Source organism: Harpia harpyja, chromosome 21, assembly GCF_026419915.1.
Source record: "Harpia harpyja isolate bHarHar1 chromosome 21, bHarHar1 primary haplotype, whole genome shotgun sequence".
In the NCBI taxonomy this organism is placed as follows: Eukaryota; Metazoa; Chordata; class Aves; order Accipitriformes; family Accipitridae; genus Harpia; species Harpia harpyja.
This window is the reverse complement of record NC_068960.1, coordinates 15,581,851-15,601,069: the sequence shown is the minus strand read 5'-3', so window position 1 is coordinate 15,601,069 and position 19,219 is coordinate 15,581,851. Positions and strand designations below refer to the sequence as shown.

General features: G+C 35.2%; 1 protein-coding gene across 19 annotated transcripts in view; it reads left to right on the top strand.

The window, feature by feature from the left end:
• The window catches only part of RBFOX1 (RNA binding fox-1 homolog 1), a 1,377,247-nt gene that overhangs the window by 861,890 nt on the left and 496,138 nt on the right, over nt 1-19,219 (top strand). The window lies entirely within an intron of this gene.

The following is a 19,219-nucleotide window of genomic DNA, read 5'->3' as shown; positions in this document are numbered from 1 at the left end:
CTGAGCCACCCGTTTAATTTGCTTGGAACAGTCTCTAGGCATTTATCTTTACAAGCTCTGTTGGCATGGTCATCGTTGTCCACAGCACAGAACAATCTATTTCAGAAAGCCATAGTTTCTCTTTGAATGATGAGTTGTCCCAAGGGAGTAAGCTGGAGAAAGTAACCATATAGTATTATTGAAACAAAGAAACAAGAAGGGAAGGAAGGAAGGGGAAAGAAGGGAGAAAATACACTGCAATTGCAGAAAGAGTTAAGCCATTTTTCTATTTACACGGTTTATTTCACAAGTGTCTGACTCATTGGGCATAACCAGCACAGTTAAATTACAAAATTACTATTTGGTTCTTTTTTATTGACTACAATTCAAAGCTGCTTCAAGCCATCCAAATTTAATCCCGCCAGCTCTTTGCCAAGAACATTACCTTTTATTTTCAGCATTAAACTGTGTAAGATACCCCTAAGGCTACATGTGAGCTCACCCTCCATGATAGGAGCTAACAGAGTGTATCAATTGTTCATGATTTCCTATTCTCCTGTAAATTGGGAGAGGCGGGAGGAGCACTGGAATGCGAATTTTGTACTGTCAGCAGTTCTTTTGCAGGCTCTAGCTCAGGCAGTGCATATCGAGGTAATTAATTGTGGAGTGTTTTCAGCTCTTCACTCTGAGTTACCGTTTAGCAGCCTGTCAAAACTGAACTAATAAGCCTATTGCATGTATTTTGATATGCTTACTTTACTTTAACTGTTGGGATACTATTTCTCTTTCCCCCTTTTTGGTTCAAATGAAGTTAAGAAACTACCACGAGACAGTTAACATGGAAGAAAAGGCCTTTTCACAGAAATATGATACAACCTTTCAGTGAAGTTTTGTATTGCTTTGTCTCCTAGCAAATTCATTTGGTTTAAGGTATCAGAGATTTTTATAAGTGTATTTTGTGAATTTGCTCTCCTTATGCTCCACCTCTTATTCCCAAATGAGGAGGTTTTTAATTAGTTGATTGCATTGCAGGTGTGAAATAATTACTTGTAACTGTAATTGCTTAATTATAGTGTCTTTTATTTGTGGAAATTAGCACTGAACTTTAGTATCAATTTTAACAGGTGACTTCTCATCTATATATTGAAAGTCAAATATTAAATCTATTTTAAATGGAAATAGATTTTAAAATGTCTCAGAATCTGCTTCCCCTAATGTTGAAAAATACGTGTTTAACAACAAAAATACTCAAATGAAAATATTTTAGAATCTATTAATTTCTCTTTATGTCTAAAAGAACCTGTAATCTTTAACACCTCCCTCCAATATTTCTTCTATTTTACTCAGTAAATATAGAAGCTATTGTCCAAAATTGCCTACAAGACAATTATGGACTTTCACTTTTCCAGTGTTTTAAAAAGAAATTTTCCTGTACATTTTGTTGTATTGAGTTCAAGATAAAGATCAGGATGAGAATATGGCTATGAGGAAATACATGTATGAATATATGCAAACAGTGGCATACGTTAGTGTTTTCTATCCCATAAAAATGTGTATAGTCTCTGCAGATATATATAGTATGTGTGGATGATATCTATCACATATACATCAGTACAGTTTATTGAAAACTTCATGGTTGCTCACCAACTTTTTCAATGATAGAATCAATTTGTTTTCTAAACTGTTCATACTTGCACAGAGAAGACTGCTGTCATGTGTATAATAAGTCAATAAGTTGTAACAGTAGTATAACAGGTAACATGCGTACACTGACAGTAACTTATGCCAGTGTACAAATATGCAGGTATGTATGTACATGTGAGTGTACGAGTTTATATATCATCATTACAATTCAACATGTGAATGAATTCCTGCATGATGCAAGTTTGACATGTAGCATTTGTTTTAAGTTGTGAATGTAGCTGTAATGCTGCAAATGAGAAAGTAGAACTATCTTCTTTTCTGGAAGAAATATATTGGCCAATTCAGGGATATATATGATGGATTTCAAGGTTGTCAGTGTTGCAATATTCTAATACACTTATCTAGATTTAACTTTACTCCACTTGAGAAATTTGTGGTTTGTCAAACTTATATTTTCGGTATTTGTTTTGTGTGTGTCCCCCCCCCCGCCTTTTTTATTAATAACACCGAAGGGTGTGTTTTTCCACAAATGAAGTGACCTGCAGAAGCATAGAATGGAAAGGCACTAGGTACTGAATATATATTGTAAACAAAAATTAAATCTTTGCTAAAAATATCCTTCTGCCAATATATTGCAAACATCAGTTGTGAAGAACCACATTATCCACAACAAGTGACCTTACTGACCATCAAGATTTGCTTTACGTTTTGTTTTTTCTTTTAATTTATCCTTGCCAAAAATCATCTATCTACATTTCCTTGGACTGAATTCAAATTTGTCTTGAGAGCAAATTAATACTGGCAAAAGGTGTTAAAGTTGTCTTAAATTTATCCTGTCTGTTGATCACATGAAATATTTTAGTATGGGCAATTTGGCAATAGAAGTTGGACAAATGAGAAAGGCAATTCAGCTTCAGGAGATGCTCAGACTCAAATAAGAAAGTCAAAAGAAAGAGTAAAAGCCAAAAATTGTTTATATTTGCTAGATGAAAAACATAAACTGGGAAAGGAGTATTTGCTGGTTTGGAGAAATTAAGAGTGTACCTGAAAACAAGGACAATGATATGGCACTTTAAGCAGGAGTTGCTTAAGAACTGAGGGAACAAAAAGTACTTTAATTTTTGGGTTTCAAAAAATTGCATTAGGAGCATGATTTAGGGATGGCCAATTTCACATTAGTGGAAAGTTGAAGCCTAAGTATATAGTCAAATGTAATTGCCTTCCTTGTGCTGTTGATTGATTCATAGGCTGAACAGGTTCATGGCTAGTCTTCCATTTCATTGGTCAAAATCTGACGTGAAAGATAATCTCCGAAGGTATGGAATTTATGTTATAATGCCTTGTTTTGTTGCTGATCGAATGCTTTTGAAAATTTTTTTCTTACAGATGTCTCAATTCCTTTTCCATTTCTCCTTCAGTGTATGGAAAGTGTGCATTCTGAGTATTAGGCACACATAAATCTGTACTGGTAGAAGAATTAAATACAATAATGTTGCATTGTTACATGCATTTTGAAAATGCGTCACCACCTAGTTTGTAAATTTATTTTCTTAGAGGTACACAAGCACTTCCCTGTGGAGCAATTAGAAGTTCTCTTTTGTTCACAGAGTTTAACTTGTGTTTTTTTCATTGGCACATTCTTGAAGCCTAAGCTATGAGATTTTTGTGTTGGTAAAATCTTAATGATACTGTTTGATAGTATTCCTGGAATAATATATTGAGGTCTTCTTCCTCTATTTAATAACTTGAAAATTGGTTGTATATATGTCTAAAGAGTCATATTAATTGCTTCAAGAACAAGACTTTAATGAATGAGCATTCTGAATTGAAGAATATTCTTGTGTATTTACTTTCCACTGTTTTCTTCCCTCTGTCCTAATATCTAGATTTTAAAACATATAAATATCAATATGGAAGTTTTCTAGTTTTCTACAGTATATTATTCTAGTGACTATGGAAGGAATTACCCATGTTTGTTACAAAACTGACTCTAGTGTCCTCTTTTATTACGTTTTGGCCATATATGTTTTAGGGGAGTTCTTTTCTTTGTTTTGGGGGATTTTTGTGGGGAGGGGGGTTAGCAGTCAGGTCATTTGCTTCTCATCCTGACAGAGCAGTACCTTCCCAGTTAACATAGTGATGTTTGCTAATTTTCCAAGAGCTAATAAGTCTTTGTGAATCATCAAGATAAAGGTTAAAGGTACACAAATAACAAGGTAAGTATTTACTACCAGCAGAAATTACTGTGTTTACAGTTGATATAGTGTTTCCAAAGAGAATCATAAATAAGTAAAGTAAAACTGTGTACTCTACATCTGAGCAATAATCATGGATTTGTTTGTAAATATTGAGAGTCGGATTAGAGGTTGATACATGAGAGTGTGTGTTCAGTACCTGTATTTGCTGGAGAACTGATAAATTGGCATTTGACGTGATTATAAAAATATATATATAAATAAGGTTTCTATTCTTTGGATTTTATGAAATTCTTAAAAAAAAAAATTAAAAAATCCCAAAGCCTCACTGCAGGGAGAAGCTCCAAAAGTAAAGCAACAGGAGGGAAAAGGAAATGAGATCATGTGATTCAGATGCTGATGTCCGGAGTCTTGAGATTATTTTCCAGTTCTGATGTAGTTCTTGTGTAAGTTAGGGAATCACTTTTTTCACTCAGATCTACAATTTGCTTAATACCAGAGAAATTCACAGTGCCTTCTCCATGTACTTATCTTCTAGCTTAGTTTAAGGGAACCACCACTTTCCCTGAACAGACCATCAAAAAAACTTGGGTGTAATTTTGAATATTAAATTTCAGATTCCAAAAATACATCATGTGAATAACTTGCATTGTCTTTCAAGACTTCCGTAGTTTTGAACTAAAAAAAGGTAAAATTTATTTACCAGAAGAGATACTTTGATATAATTTACTTAATATTTTGAGAAATGCTGCTTGATTGTTGGCTACAAAAAAGAAGTAAATAAGTCATTAAACTGTGTTAGATTGGCACGTTTTAACAATACATGAATCTTCATATTCTTTCGATCTCTATTTGGAAAGTTTTTTAAGAGTGAAACCCCAACCCAGGTGCTGCATCCAATTGTCTGATAGATAATACTTGTCTTTTATTATTTAATAGATAATTACAAGTTGTAAAGTTGTCATTTTTAACCATGTTTCCTGTCATTGCTTTGTTTAATCATTCATTTGTCCTTTCCAATTTTACTTGCGAATTGAAAGGGAAGAGACAGTGAGAATTTTTGAGATGGAGTCTTTTAAAACAGAAATGCTGGGGAGGTTCTTGTTGTCAGGTTGTTGGTGACTGACACTTACAAATTGAATCGTTATTCAGTGTACAGTCAGAAAACACAGTTATCAGGTAGACTTATATAACACCAGCATTCTAGCTAACTCCCAAACTTAAAACTGCTTTGTCTCTCAATTTCCTTAAAAACCAGTCCTTTTCTGAGAAATTTATAATTGAATAAATGGTCTCTAAATTTTATTACTGAATTGTTGAAGCTCTGTCGCTGAGCATAATTGACAACTGTTGTCGTTCTTGTTACTCATTGGCATTGTGCAAGTTGCCATTTCAGGCTTACAGACTTTTGGTGTAGTGACCTGCAGCATGGCTCAAATGCTAACTAGCTGGCTGCATCAAGCATCAGATATTAATGGAACTAAAGTCCCTGATATGAGTAGCCATCTCATAGATCTTGATATGTGAAAATGTAGTCTAATGAAGAGAACTCAGAAGGAAAGGTCTTAAATGCAAAGACTCTCCTTAATAGCTGTCTGGAGCCTAACAAAATAAAATAGCATAAATACTTGCCTCTCTCTAACCTTATCAAATGAAATATACACTTTGGTAGACCTTTAAAAGTAAAGGAATATGGAGTGCACTTCGTACACTTTTGTTTTCCAGCAGCATTTATTTTTTGCATAATACAGCTCATAGATAAGATTAGCATTCATTATGATAAATGGATAGCAACTGATGACAGACTTCCTGGTAAAGCCTAATAAATTTTAAGCCATTAGAGTTTCTTTGGCATATTTCGCAGTTTCCTCTTATTTCACAAGAATGATAGCTTGCCAGTGCTTGAAAGCTGGGACATGGCCATTTTCTTTTCTTAGTTCAGAGTGGAAGGTGGTCTTCTGCACAAATGTAAGCAAAAAGCAAGTAGATGTGGAAGAAATAGTACCTCTGATAGTGTGAACTGTGAGAAAATAATGTCCAAAGAGTTGGTGTACAAGATGAAAATTTATAAGCTCATGCCACTGAGGTTACCTTGTGCTTCTCTGTGATCTTTTGTTTGTAACAGTTTAAGAATTGGTAAGGTTGGAAAACTTTTCTCCTAAGTTATTACATGATGAGCACATTTTCATTGCCTGTTGTACCTACTATGCCAGTTTACTGCAGTCAGGTCTTGATTATCCAGAGCAATACTGGGAAGACCAGATATTCTGGAGAAAGCAGTTGTGGCAATACCTCTTGATTTCTTTATCTTAGGTTTACAGTGCATTTCTTTTCTGAATAGTATTTATATAGAAGTCTACTTTCTTATTCCATTATTATGCCTTTACAGATTTTGGTTTTATTTTTTTGCCTTTCTTCATCACATGCATATGCGTATTCAGACTTACACACTATGTCTTTGCTAACAAAGTAATTTATTTTAAATAACTGGAAAAAAAATCTTGTTTAACAAGGACAGTGGTCTGATCACCCTCTTGTGATGGGAGTCCCTCATCAGTAATATTGTACATAGCTGGATGACTAGGAATTATGGGTTTGATCTGAATCAGACCCAATGAAACAACTACATTTTTACCAAGTTAGCTAGGAACCTTGTTACTGATTCATGCTGGCTTTATGCTCTTATTTCAGCTTTATGCTCACTTCGGACAGAGAATACATGACAAAGCGTAAAAGTAGAGTGGTATGGCTAGACAATACCTGAGCTGGCATGTAGCCCATCAATGAAAAGTTACTTTGAACAAATCTGAAGCAGAACAGGTTTATACAAAATCAGTACTTTTCATCTTGTGGTCATTGTGGTGCTGATCTGGTACAAGGAAACCTTAGGGTAGGTACAGTACTGCCAAACCACAGCCTTAGAATATGGGGATGGGTTGGGTTTTAGGCTTGTTAACGTGTGTGGAAGAGAAATAGCAGAAATAGAAAAGATGAGGGAACACTACAAGGGTAAGTACACAGACATAAGGTTAAGGCCCAGAGAAAAAAAAACGAAAGAACATTTCCTGGTTTAAGTGTTGGCAGGGCAGAAAATAACTTAGAGAACAATTAAAGAAACTGTTTCCTTCTGTGTTTCAAGAAACAAGACTGCCTGCCTGCCTTGAAAATGGGGGAACAAAAAATAAATAACCTCTAAAGAAGGGACTCGGTTAGACCCTAAGTTTATCAAAAAGAAATTGTGTTAATTTAATACACAGGTAGAATTTAAAGTAAAAAATAGTCATCTTGCTTGGTTTTGTTACTGCCATATATGCTGCAATCTAAGCTTGTATAACATAAATATTCCAGAAGGGCATCACACTTTTATTTGAAATATCAAAAGCAGATAATCCACCATTTTTCTTTAAAGCTTAGTTCAATATTTAATTGTTCATATTGCTAGATTTCTATTTTATCTGGTTTACAGATTCTTCCTGTGGTCTAGTTAATTGCATAAGAGCAAGCCCATTAAAGGAAATAACTCTCTACTAGTTTTTCTGAGAGTTTAGTTGAAGAAATGAGGTTACACCAGGGATCAAATCCAGCTTAGGAAAAAAATCTTTACTACAATCAGTGATGGGCAAAAAGGAGAAGAATCCAATTTGACTTTCAAATCCCAGGTTGAGATTGAGCTCGAAGTTAAAAAAAACAACTTTTATCTTACAAACACTTTTGATAAAGAAATCTTTGAGGGAAGAGAAATATGATACCCCAGGATACTAGGGTATTATTCTGATTTTACAGAACCATTCTTTGAGTTGAACCAAGTTATGATACGATCTGGTGTGAAATAATTTTGAGATATGAATTATCATTTTAAATTCACATTTAATAAGAGGATCCTTTTGCTTCCATCAGTTTTCTCTAATATTTGGAGGTGGCCAGGATTTCAGCAGGATTTTCCAATTTCAAATAAGGTACTCTACTTTAAAGACCTTCTAAGCTAAGCACAGTAAGCAGCTTGTAGTTCAGAATTTAGAATTATATTTAAGCGTTGCTTGTGCAGAAAATCATGCAACTTTAAGCCAGTATTCATATCCTCATAAGATAAATAAGACTTGAGCATGTGTTTCACAGTTTTACTTAACTGCTGAAGTACTTTCTTCAGTGGGTTTCTTTACCTGGCTCAAGCCCTTCATGCCTTGAAGTGCTCGTTAGCTGCCTATTGATTCTGTTAAGAGACTGCAGTCTTCCTGGGCTTATCCAAACAATGATGAAATCACACCTGACAGTTCCCTTCTCTGTGTTAGTGGATGCTGGCTGCTGATGCTATTGACAAAGCTGTTATATGAAGAGAAATAAAGTAAATGCTAAGCTTGCATTTGTAGGCTGTGATACGGTTAAAAGTCACCTTTGTCATGAGGACAGCTTCATTTCTCTGATTGTATTGCGACTATAGAGCAAAGGTGTCAAAGGTTCTTCAATGAACCTTTTTCTATGTTTTTGTTGGAATCATGCCTTTTCGGTCTTGGGCTAAAATTAATAATTTAAGAAAAATGTGCCATTAAACCTATTTATTCCATTCTTGGATTTTCTAATCCGTAAGCAAAGACCAGTTGTGCTACTTTGAGTGTTTCAGATGTACAGTTTCTACAGGATGGGTTTATATTACAAGATTATAGACACATACGTTTAATTTTACTAATGTAACACTCTAGATCTGCATATCTTCACAGAGAAATGCACATTCTGCTATTAAAAAGTCTGAACACAGCCAGTATAATAAGGATGAGTATATATAATTTTAAATCATCTTGGAATTTACAGTAAATAAAAATAACTTTTGACAGATTAGATTTGCATACCCAATAATTTATAATGAAATAAGAACATAAAATAAATCTGTTAGTAAATAAATTTTTCATCTTCATAGTAGAAGTACTTGAAAATTTTGAATAAATTATTCAAGATCAAGTTCCTTTAGTATTACTGAGAAGAATAACCTACCCAGACAGATAGGTTCCATTTTCAGTAGAGCTTATCTGAGAAATCTTTGTAGTCTTAGAACACATTTTTGAATTTTTTATCCACAATTTGTACATACGGGTAGAAGCAATCATCACTCAAGCATTTTTAGATGATGAGGGTTGTATTAAAAATCTAACAAGAATGTTCCTTGAATTTATTCTTTCTCTTATCATAGTAAGTGGGGGAAAGATTAAGGGAAAAAAGGAATGTGTTAAAACATCAATAAACTCAGATCTGCTGTTAGATCAAATCCCTGAGTTCTTGCATCAAGATCCTCCAGGGCATTAACCATATGCAGGTGGGAGATCAGATTAACTTCAAATATTAATACTCAATTGAGAAAAATACTCTGTAACATAGACTTACCATAAAGCTTCATTAAAACATTTCTGGAAAAATAAATGGATGAAATGACAAAAACTATTTTTAATGTTCCTTAACTGGAATTACATATTACTTTGTCTCCTTCAGAATTATTTTTCTAACCTGTAGAAATCATTTATTTATTGTAGTTATTCCATATTTGTTTATTGTAGTCTTTCCATATATAAATGTCAACTTCTAGCTCAGAGGCTCTGAAAACAGGTAAATAATATTCGTGGTAATTCACATCTAGAAATTGTGTTTCAAGCTGTGAACACAGCACTAACCTCTGTTTTATGAACATGAGAAAACCTCTTATCGCATCAAATCAGAACTTATCTCATGCTAACAGATGGGAAAATCCTTGCCATGCTTCTGTGTCAGGAATTCACTGGAGTATTGTTATATACTCAAAAAGCTATCTTCAAATATTTAGGGGGGAGGATTATTTTTGTTAGAGATTTCACAGGATGAGAGGGTCTTTTTGTGTTAGGATAGCTGCTTTCATTATGCTTTTACAGAGAAGTAGTGGATTTGTGTACAGACAGAAAAGATTTTTTTTTTCCCCAGGAGTGTTAGAGCAAAATTGTCTAAAATTAGATTCTTTCAATGCTGTTTTTTTTGTTTGTTTTTCTTTTCTTTGCTTAAAAAGAGAGCATTTTTGGAATTAAAAGATCAAACTCAAATGTTTATCAAAGACATTGAACTGACTGGCATTTTTTCTACATGATCTTTCTCAGATAATTTGTAGTTAGGATCTGTATGTTTCTGTTATCATTGTTTTATGACTCTCCTATTATATGCAAAATGAATATTCACACAGAAGACAATTGACTATGTGTAACAATTTATTTAGGATGCAGGTACTGAATTCTTAACTTTCAAATTATGGTGGGTTGACCTTTGCTGGCTGCCAGACCCCCACCCAGCCGCTCTCTTGCTCCCCCTCCTCAATGCAATAGGGGGAGAAAATAAGATAAAAAAGCTCATGGGTCGTAATGAAGACAGGGAGATCACTTATCAGTTACTGTGTCATGGTTTAAGCCCAGCCAGCAACTAGGCACCATGCAGTCGCTCGCTTACTCCCCCCCTCACCCAGTGGGATCAGGGAGAGAATCGGGAGGAAAAAGAAAAAAAGTGAAACTCATGGGTTGAGATAAGAATTATTTAATAACTAAAGTAAAATAAAATGTAATACCACCAACAATAATAATAAAACATAATAATTGTAATGAAAAGGAATATAATAAAATGAAATTCACAAAGAAAAAAAAAAGAAATTGCACAATGCAATTGCTCACCACCCACTGACCAATGCCTGAGCAGCGATCAGCCCCTCCTGGCCAACTCCCTCCAGTTTATATACTGGGCGTGACGGCTCATGGTATGGAATATTCCTTTGGCCAGTTCGGGTCAGCTGTCCTGGCCATGCTCCCTCCCAGCTTCTTGTGCACCTGCTTGCTGGCAGAGCATGGGAAACTGAAAAATCCTTAACTTAGAATAAACACCACTTAGCAACAACTGAAACAAACATCAGTGTGTTACCAACATTCTTCTCACACTAAATCCAAAACACACTGTGCCAGCTACTAAGAAGAAAATTAACTCTATCGCAGCCAAAACCAGGACATACAGGGACAAAACAGACTCAACTTGGGGAAAATTAATTACATTCATTGCCAACTAAAAATGGAGTTGGATGGTGATAAACAAAGACAAAAAGAAAAATACCTTACCCCAGCCCCCTTTCTTCCCAGGCTCAACTTCACTTCTTCATTCCCAACTTCTACCTCCTCCCCCACCCGAAGTGGCACAGGGGGGATGGGATAGGATTTTTTTTCCAATTGGTGTATTTAAGCAGGGAGTATTAAAAATGAGGTTTTTCATATTCAGCGTTAGGATCTTTTGAATCATTTGAGCTTAGAGACTTAAGATACTGTGAACTCAGCATTTATTTAACTTCAGATTCTTTTTAGATTTTTCAATACAGAAATTTAAGTCTCCAGGAAAACTAATCCAGGCATAGTTCAGATCCAGACAATGTTCTCCCATGGCATAGCAACAAGTAGGTATCAACAATGTAGCTGGAACTGAGGGTCACATTAAGGAAATGCTGCTAATTCCAGTTGTGACTTTCCTGTATATATTTTTGAGATCAGCCTGGGAATTCCTTTATAGGCAAATCATACTACTTTTTCTTTTTTTTTTTTTTTTAAGAAGACACATAATCAGAAAAAATGGAATCTATTTCAGTCTAATCCAAAGCACCTTTTTTTCCAAATAGTGGTAAAGAAACCTGAATGAGGATAGAATAGCTAAAGAATAGTCTCTCAACATTAAGCTATATGTTTATAGTCCCCTTTTATCAGCACTGATACAGAAAATATTATTTGGAACCTGAAGTCTAATTTGAGATGGCTCTGATAAAGCATCCAACATAACTTTGAATTTTTTATTATTTCACGTCTTCAAAGTTTAATTTAGAATCTATGACTATCCTAAGGTTTTTAAAATATCCCTTTATCTGGGTATATTTTTAAGATCTCTGAAATATAAGACTCTTGGTAGATTATATGGTGAAGATGAATCACTCTTGAATCATATACATCATGTACTACATCTTTTATGTAACTTAAAACAATGAATATAATGTTGGCTGTGGCAGTCATATTTTTACCTTCACATATCAATAACAAGTCTCATAATGTAGAATTTTAAAAAGGAAGAAAAGGAAATTGTGTGAATGTTATTATGGGAGTTTTTATACAGCACAGTTTAATTATTTGGTTCAGTAATGTTCAATAATTATTTCAATGTGAAAAGCCCTCACAATCCTGTCCCTTCAAAAACTAAATGGTTTCATTACCAGTAACTAATTTACAAGGCAATTTCAAAATCTCATGACTCCTTGTCTGTCTGAGATTTACAGTCTCTAATAAAAGGCCCTGGCTAGGAGATATGAATTAACAACTCATTAAAATGAGAGCAATATTCAGTATCTTCATTTTCTGTGCTCTCTCTCACTACTGGCTAACAGCCCTGTCTACTGATTCACCTGTTAAGGGAGACAATGATGTGATTCCAAAACACTTTTGTCATCCCATGTAAAAGTGGTTTGGAGTACAACCCTGTGGCAGGGTTTGGTTTGGTTTTGTTCTTTAATGTCCTGAAATAGTTTATATTCCAAAACACTTTCCACGTGGACAAAACTCATTTTTCTGTTTGATGTGCCTCAGGGGCTGTGAGGATAAAATCTTTCTCCTGCCTGAATATAAGCTACTTCAAGACTTTTTGATCCTAGGAAGATGAATTTTTTTTCCCCCCCAGAGACTGGTTCTGGCCTTTGGGCTTTAATGTGTTTCTTCCTTAAGAGAATGAATGCTCTTTTTGGAGACGCAGGATCTATTTCTGGCTTCAGGTGTAACTTTGTTTATATAATTAATTATTTCATCCTTTAGAAGGGATCTAAAATCAAATTTCTGACTGCTTCAACAGCAATCTTTTTGTAACTTAAAAAATGGAAATAGTAACTCTGTATTTTTGCTCTGTTCCAATGTTCAAGTAATACATTCTGTCCACCTCTGCAATTTTGTCTGCAGTTCTAACCAGACATTTAGTTATGCCTTTCTTAGCAAAACTGCAGTAATATTGTGACCTTTAATCCCTTTCGAATCCCCAAATCTTCTACCATATTATGTGTCACTTAAAAAAAAACCCAAGAGACCAACAAAAACCCCCCACCTAGTTTGATCTTTTAAGCTACTCATCAGTTCTCAATGATTCCTATTTTCTATTTCATTTGCCTTTGGGAGAATATCTCCCATGGTAATACCTTGAAATGTATAACAGCCTAAGATATTTGTTGTACTTTATTGTGTGGACTGAAAACTGTCTGAACAGCCGGACCTGGAGGATGGTGATGAGTGGAAAGCAGCTTTGCAGAAAAGACGCTGGGGGTCCTGATAGACACCAACTTGAACATGAGCCAGCAACGTGCCCTTGCCGCATAGAAGGCTAGTGGTATCCTGGGCTGCATTAGGACAAGTGTTGCCAGCCGGTCCATGGAGGTGATCCTTCCCATCTACTCACCACCAGTGAGGCCACAGCTGGAGTACTGTGCCCAGTTCTTATTTTAATTTCTAAGATTGGTAACACTGAAGGAGTGAATTTATTGAGACAAAATATGGAATTAACAGAACTGTAACCATAGGGGACTTTTCTGCTCTGCCTATTCCACCATTTAAAATTGCTCTCATACCCCTCCCTAGTATGTGTGTACATCTGTGAACACACAAACTTGCCAAAAAATTGCTCAATTCACATGTTTTAAATCAAATAGAATCAAAGCTGTTTATTGATTTAACAAAATATAATTAACTAACAATCAGTGAACTATACATTCAGGATCAATATCAGTAGTACAACAGAGAAACCAGAACACTAGTCACCTACAAAACATTAATAAACACCTACAAATTTTTAAACACCTTTCTATAACTAATGTCAGAAAATTCCACACACCCTTACACATGCACAGCTTCACCATTACACACACCCCACCTCTCACAGCCGAGGGTGTTACAAGCATCGCCTCGGAGTGGTGGTTCCTCTCCTGTGGGAGGTGGGGGGGGCTCTACTTTTATGTGCACCCATGCTGCTTCCTACACCCCAGTAACCCCCATGCCGTGGGAAGGTGCCACCCCAGCTCAGCCGTGCACCCTGCGATGCAGGTCTCTCCCAGGTCAGCCCAGCAGCTGGAGTGCAGCCCTTCTCGTGCTTCTTACCTACTTCTTTTCAAGTTGAAGACTCCCTTGTTTGTCTAAAATTGTCTGTTAATCCCTTGGTTACTGTTTAGATGGCAGATGGTTGCTTTAACCAAATTTCGTAATTGTTGAGTTCCTCTTTAGTGATAGCGGTTTCTGGGCAAAGACCCTCTCAGACGCTTGTGGCTGTCCTGTTCACATACACTGATGACACATTCCCATCCTATCCACAGTTGGTACCTGGGCCATATACCCTAAAAAGGTCCCGCGAATCCCTGCCCACACACTCACATACACAGTTTGTCTGTATCTTAACTTGCAGTTACATCTGAACTAACGAGCAGCTGCATTAACTCCATCCACTATCTGTTACGATTAGTTTAAGGATACTTGCACAGCTACACAAATCAACTGAAAAAACACACTACTGGAGGAATTTGGGGGGTTTTTGTTTCTCAACTAGCTCTTTGCTTTTGACATTACCATATGCAAGTGAGAACAATGACAACCCAGCAGTCAGTTTCCTTGACTTTCAGAAGGGGGGATTTGAGAGCATGCTTGGCAATTTGTTCTTGCTACCATTCGGTAAATTGTCATATTTACGTGGAGATACCCGAAGTATCTGGAACAGTAATAATAAAAAAGTGTCAGCTCTCTGTACAAGCTCATGGAAGATGACTTTTAACTTGTTTCTGCACACTAACAAAACATCAAGTATCTTCATCCCCTCAAACTGACCAAAAGATGAATTTCAAACCCATAATGACATTAAAATGCATCAGAAATGAAAACAACATGAGGATTCATCATAGGTCAAAAAACAAAAGTGCTTTTAAACTATCAAAAGCACAGTATGTGCTATTCTAATTTTTTTTCCACTTCAAGTTTCTGAAATATTTATTAAGGAATAATCTGTAGAATAATGAATATTGCTTTCCTATAGAAGTACAGAATGCATGCTATATTTCTGCTATAGCATCTTATTAAATATGGATGTTGTGCTTTTCTAGTCACTTTGGGGCCAGCTACTGACTGCTCTGTCTTTTAGCAAACAGTTCTAGTTCAGTTAAGGTAAAAAAAACAAGGCCATTAGTTTAGTGATGGCTTTTCAAAACTAAAAAATATATCTTTTCTATGTTTTGTTGGTTTGGGGATATTAGAAAGCTACATATCCAATAGGGTAGTTGAACATTTTAATATTTTGTATATTCTACAAATTCAGTGCATCTCACTGTCCAAATAGATAGATTTAATGTTTGAAAATATTAAATTTTTAGGCAGAATGATCTTGTGGTACTCTCTATAATTAAGCATATAATTCCTTAATACATAAAAAATAAAATTCAAGAACAGTAAAAGAAAGCATCTAGGATGTGTTCAGATGGTATAAAAGGCAAAGTTAATGGGCATTCCTAAATTTCTGACTACAAAATCACAGGAGTAGCTACTTCAAAATAAGAGAAAAAAGTGAATGTTTGTTGTGTATCTAGGTATTTCTGTCTTTCTCATATCCTCTGAGTGATATATATTCTTTTCCAAGAAGGTAAACTGTGAAGTAACACAAATGAAATAAAAATGCTTTAAAATAAATGTTTTTATGCAGCTGCTATTGATCATCTGACAAGCCACACCTGTTTATTATTTTAATTCACTCTTAAGGTTTCTAGGTTGCCAGTTGGCAATAATAAGGTCATTTAAGGTCATAATTAGAATGCACAAAAAAGCCAATAGTCCCCAGGATGACTGAGGACAGTTCGAAGTTGGATCAGGGGACATAGACACAATCGCAGCAGCTCCAGCTCTCAAGGAAGGCCTGACCACATCAGCCTGTACGGTAGGCTGCATTTACAAAAACATGTTATTGAGTCTGTAGCTGGGGAAAAATCCTATGTATTACAGCATAAATTAGTGAATACTTTTATTTTGAAAGAAAAATTATATGAACAAAATAAATGGTTCTTGGAACTACAGTTGTCCATCTGCGTGAGGCATGTGACGCGTTTTGTTCTGCTTTTTCACTGGCTGGTACAAAGCTCTCTTCCCTTCTAAGCTGTGTGGAAGGATGGGCTGCTTGTTGATCTGCATAAAGTGACCCTTTCATGGGATTATTGTTACTTTGAGGGAGGAAATCACAAGATCTGTGAGTGTGCAACGGTTTTGCTCAGTCTTCCCAAGATTGTTTTCCTAGCCAAGCCCCTCCACTGTTTGCACTCCTGCCTGAAAGAGTGTCAGGATTTTCCTGACTGGAGATGGTTACCTGTGTAGATGCTGCTGCTTCAGTCCGTGGTCTCTGTGTGCTTTTAGGATCACTTTTAAGATCTTTAGCTGAACTAATTCTTACTCAGTTGTGCTTGGCAACCTTGAATATCACATTCAGGTTTCGGAAGGGTTAGTCTGTGTATTGAAGTATTGCTGCCACATGCTGCTGCCTGTCCAGCAAGTCTTCTGGAATCTCTTTGCTCTTTGGACAATATCTTATGATTTTAAAACTGAATGGTAGCAGTCAAGTTAATTATTTCCTTATTTTATTAGTGTGGGGTTTTTTCTTTGAATTCTTAAACTTTACTTCAAAACAAGTGCTGCTAAATGCTACTGCTAATTGCATGTCTAAAAATTAATGTAAAATTAAGGACTTGGAATAAGTTGAAGTGGTTTCTGTTCAATGTTGTGTTTTCTAAAATACTGAGGGGTGCAAAAGACTAGGAGGTTTTTTTACTAGCCTCAGGGTTAGCCTTCTGAAGAAGGATGACTGAACTCTGATTCTACCCTTTGTCAGCTTATCAGGTATGTAGGAGAATACACACCATCTTTAGAGGCTGTCACAGCTCTACTTCCTTAGCACACTATCTAATAATTCTTGCTAGGATGGGCAGAAAATGTCCCCAGTGATTTCTGGGACTCAAAATACTTCTGCAGACATGTCAGTAAGGTCTGTCTCCCCGAAGTCACAGCTATAGTTCTCCATCTATTAGTAGTAACATGCAAAAAATAAATATGGTTTTTTGTTGGTTTTTTGTTTTGTTTTGTTTTTTAATTTCTTCTTGGATACACTAGGTCTGTGTTGACTGACGTTTGAAAACCTGAAATAAATGTTTGCTTCTATTTATAATTTAAGATTTTCATAATAATATATTTTGTTTTCTAAATGAAAAACAGCTAAAGGAAGAAAGTCACCAATATATTACCTGGTATTTTTAAATTAAAAGAACAGGCTTATAGAAAACCTTATTAATGATGTAACTGATATGAGTAGATGCAGTATCCATCAAATATGTCGTTACTGCAGAGATGGGGATTTTGCTGTTTGTATTAAAGGTTCATTTCAGATCTGTGTCAAGGTGGTTTTAACTGCATAGTTTTATATTGCTAAATTGGGGAAACACAATTTTAATATCTCTTTAGACTTTTTTTTTTTTTTCCTGAATGCAGGTGTCTGGTACTTCAGAAAATCTGAATTAATGGTCCTGGTTTACCTACATATACTGTGGGAACATTGTAATTTAAAGCCGATTATGTTAAATCACTGTGTTATTCTTGTGACAAATGCAGTTAGTTAAAGGGTGTACTTCTATCAGTGCAAAATCTTCACTTAGTGCTATTATTCAAGCCACTCTTTAAATTGCCTTCATAAATATCTAGCTGTAAGAATTCTAGCATCTAAGTGTGATATATAGATAAGGACAGCTTCTGAAAATGGCTTGTAGCTGATATCTAAACTTTGGTACAAATAATTCTCTGAACTGCATTTTCCCCCACAATATTTACAGCACTAACTGGGAATTTCTGCATTTACCACCTATTTAAAAAAACTTGTAGTCTCTCCTCTGTTTTTTATAAGCAGTACTCACAAAAGAAGACAGGAGTTCAAATATAGTCCAAATCTTTAGTTTTGCAATAGTGTAAAAATGTCTTGATTTCTTAAAAAATAATTCTTAGGGCTAAAACACACTATCAGAGTGGAAAGACCCTTAAGAATTAATACTCATTTATGGGGTAGGAGGTTTGCTTTTCAGTATTAAAGCATAGAACTGGAATGGTTCTTTTGCATCATCTACCAGCTGAAGAGGGCCATATTAAATAATCTGATTAACTTGTAGTTTTACCTGGATGTTCTTGAAACAAGAATTAGCAATATTTTATGAAATTTCATAAGGAGGAAGGATAAACTTGCCTATTCAGAATTTGAACATCCAGATAAATTCTGATCATTTTCATGTGATCCTTTAGTAATTCCAACTCTTTCTTCACCTTTATTTTTTCTCCCATAGCACTTGTTCATTTTCCAATAGCAAAACTTCTCCTTGGTAGTCTAGTAAGTTGCTTTAATGTTTAGATGTTTAGATTACTTCAGTAGTACTTTCTTGCTAGCATTCCATTGTTTCCACTAAAATGGTGACTTTCTTCTAACCCTCCTGTGCTTTTTTTTTTTTTTTAATAAAATTTTCAGTCTAGTTCTTTTTTTTCTTTTTTTTTTTTTTAGGGTCTTTTCACCAGTAAATTAATAATGTGTGCATCATGAAAAGAGCAAGCCAGTAACTTTGAGAATAAAATTAATTTTTTTTGTACATCAGAGTGAAAGCTGAGGTGACAAGGCCAAGTTTTGAATAATTTCAGTATTTTAGAAGTAAATTTGAAATTTAGTTTATCTTTTACCATATTAAGCAAAACTGTGGAATAAACTCTATTGATTATGCTGTGCAGTTTATTTCTTGCTGTAAAGTGTGTTAGGTACAGCCCTCTTCTCTCTGAAGAGTGACTACCAGGATATTTAGCGTTATCTGCAGCTTTGTATCAGTAGTGAAGTTGATCAAGCAACCATCATAGTCAGTTACAGAACATAACATAAATCTTCTTGCTGTTGCAGTCCAGTCTTGCAGAATCTGGAGGCAGAAACAGACTGGAGAAGAGTTGACAGTAAAGTAAATTAATAATTTAAAAAGTTATCTTATCTGCTTGTCTTTGGCATATGAGAGATCAAACTGGATTATCTAATGGTATTTTCTGACCTAAGAAATTGTGAACTAGTCCTAAACAAGATTTTACACACGGATTCTACTTTGTAATGCAGTGAAGTTATGCTAAAAGGGTATGTCCAGGAAATGAACTTGGACTTAATCCTTTGGGTTAATTTACTTTGGTAACAGACTTTAAATGCACTGCCGCTTTTTTTTTTTTTTTTATATAAACTAATTGAGTTTATCTTGAACTACAGACCTGGATATAAGCAATGGTAAATTAGGGAGCTTTTGAAATATTTAATATGTCCTT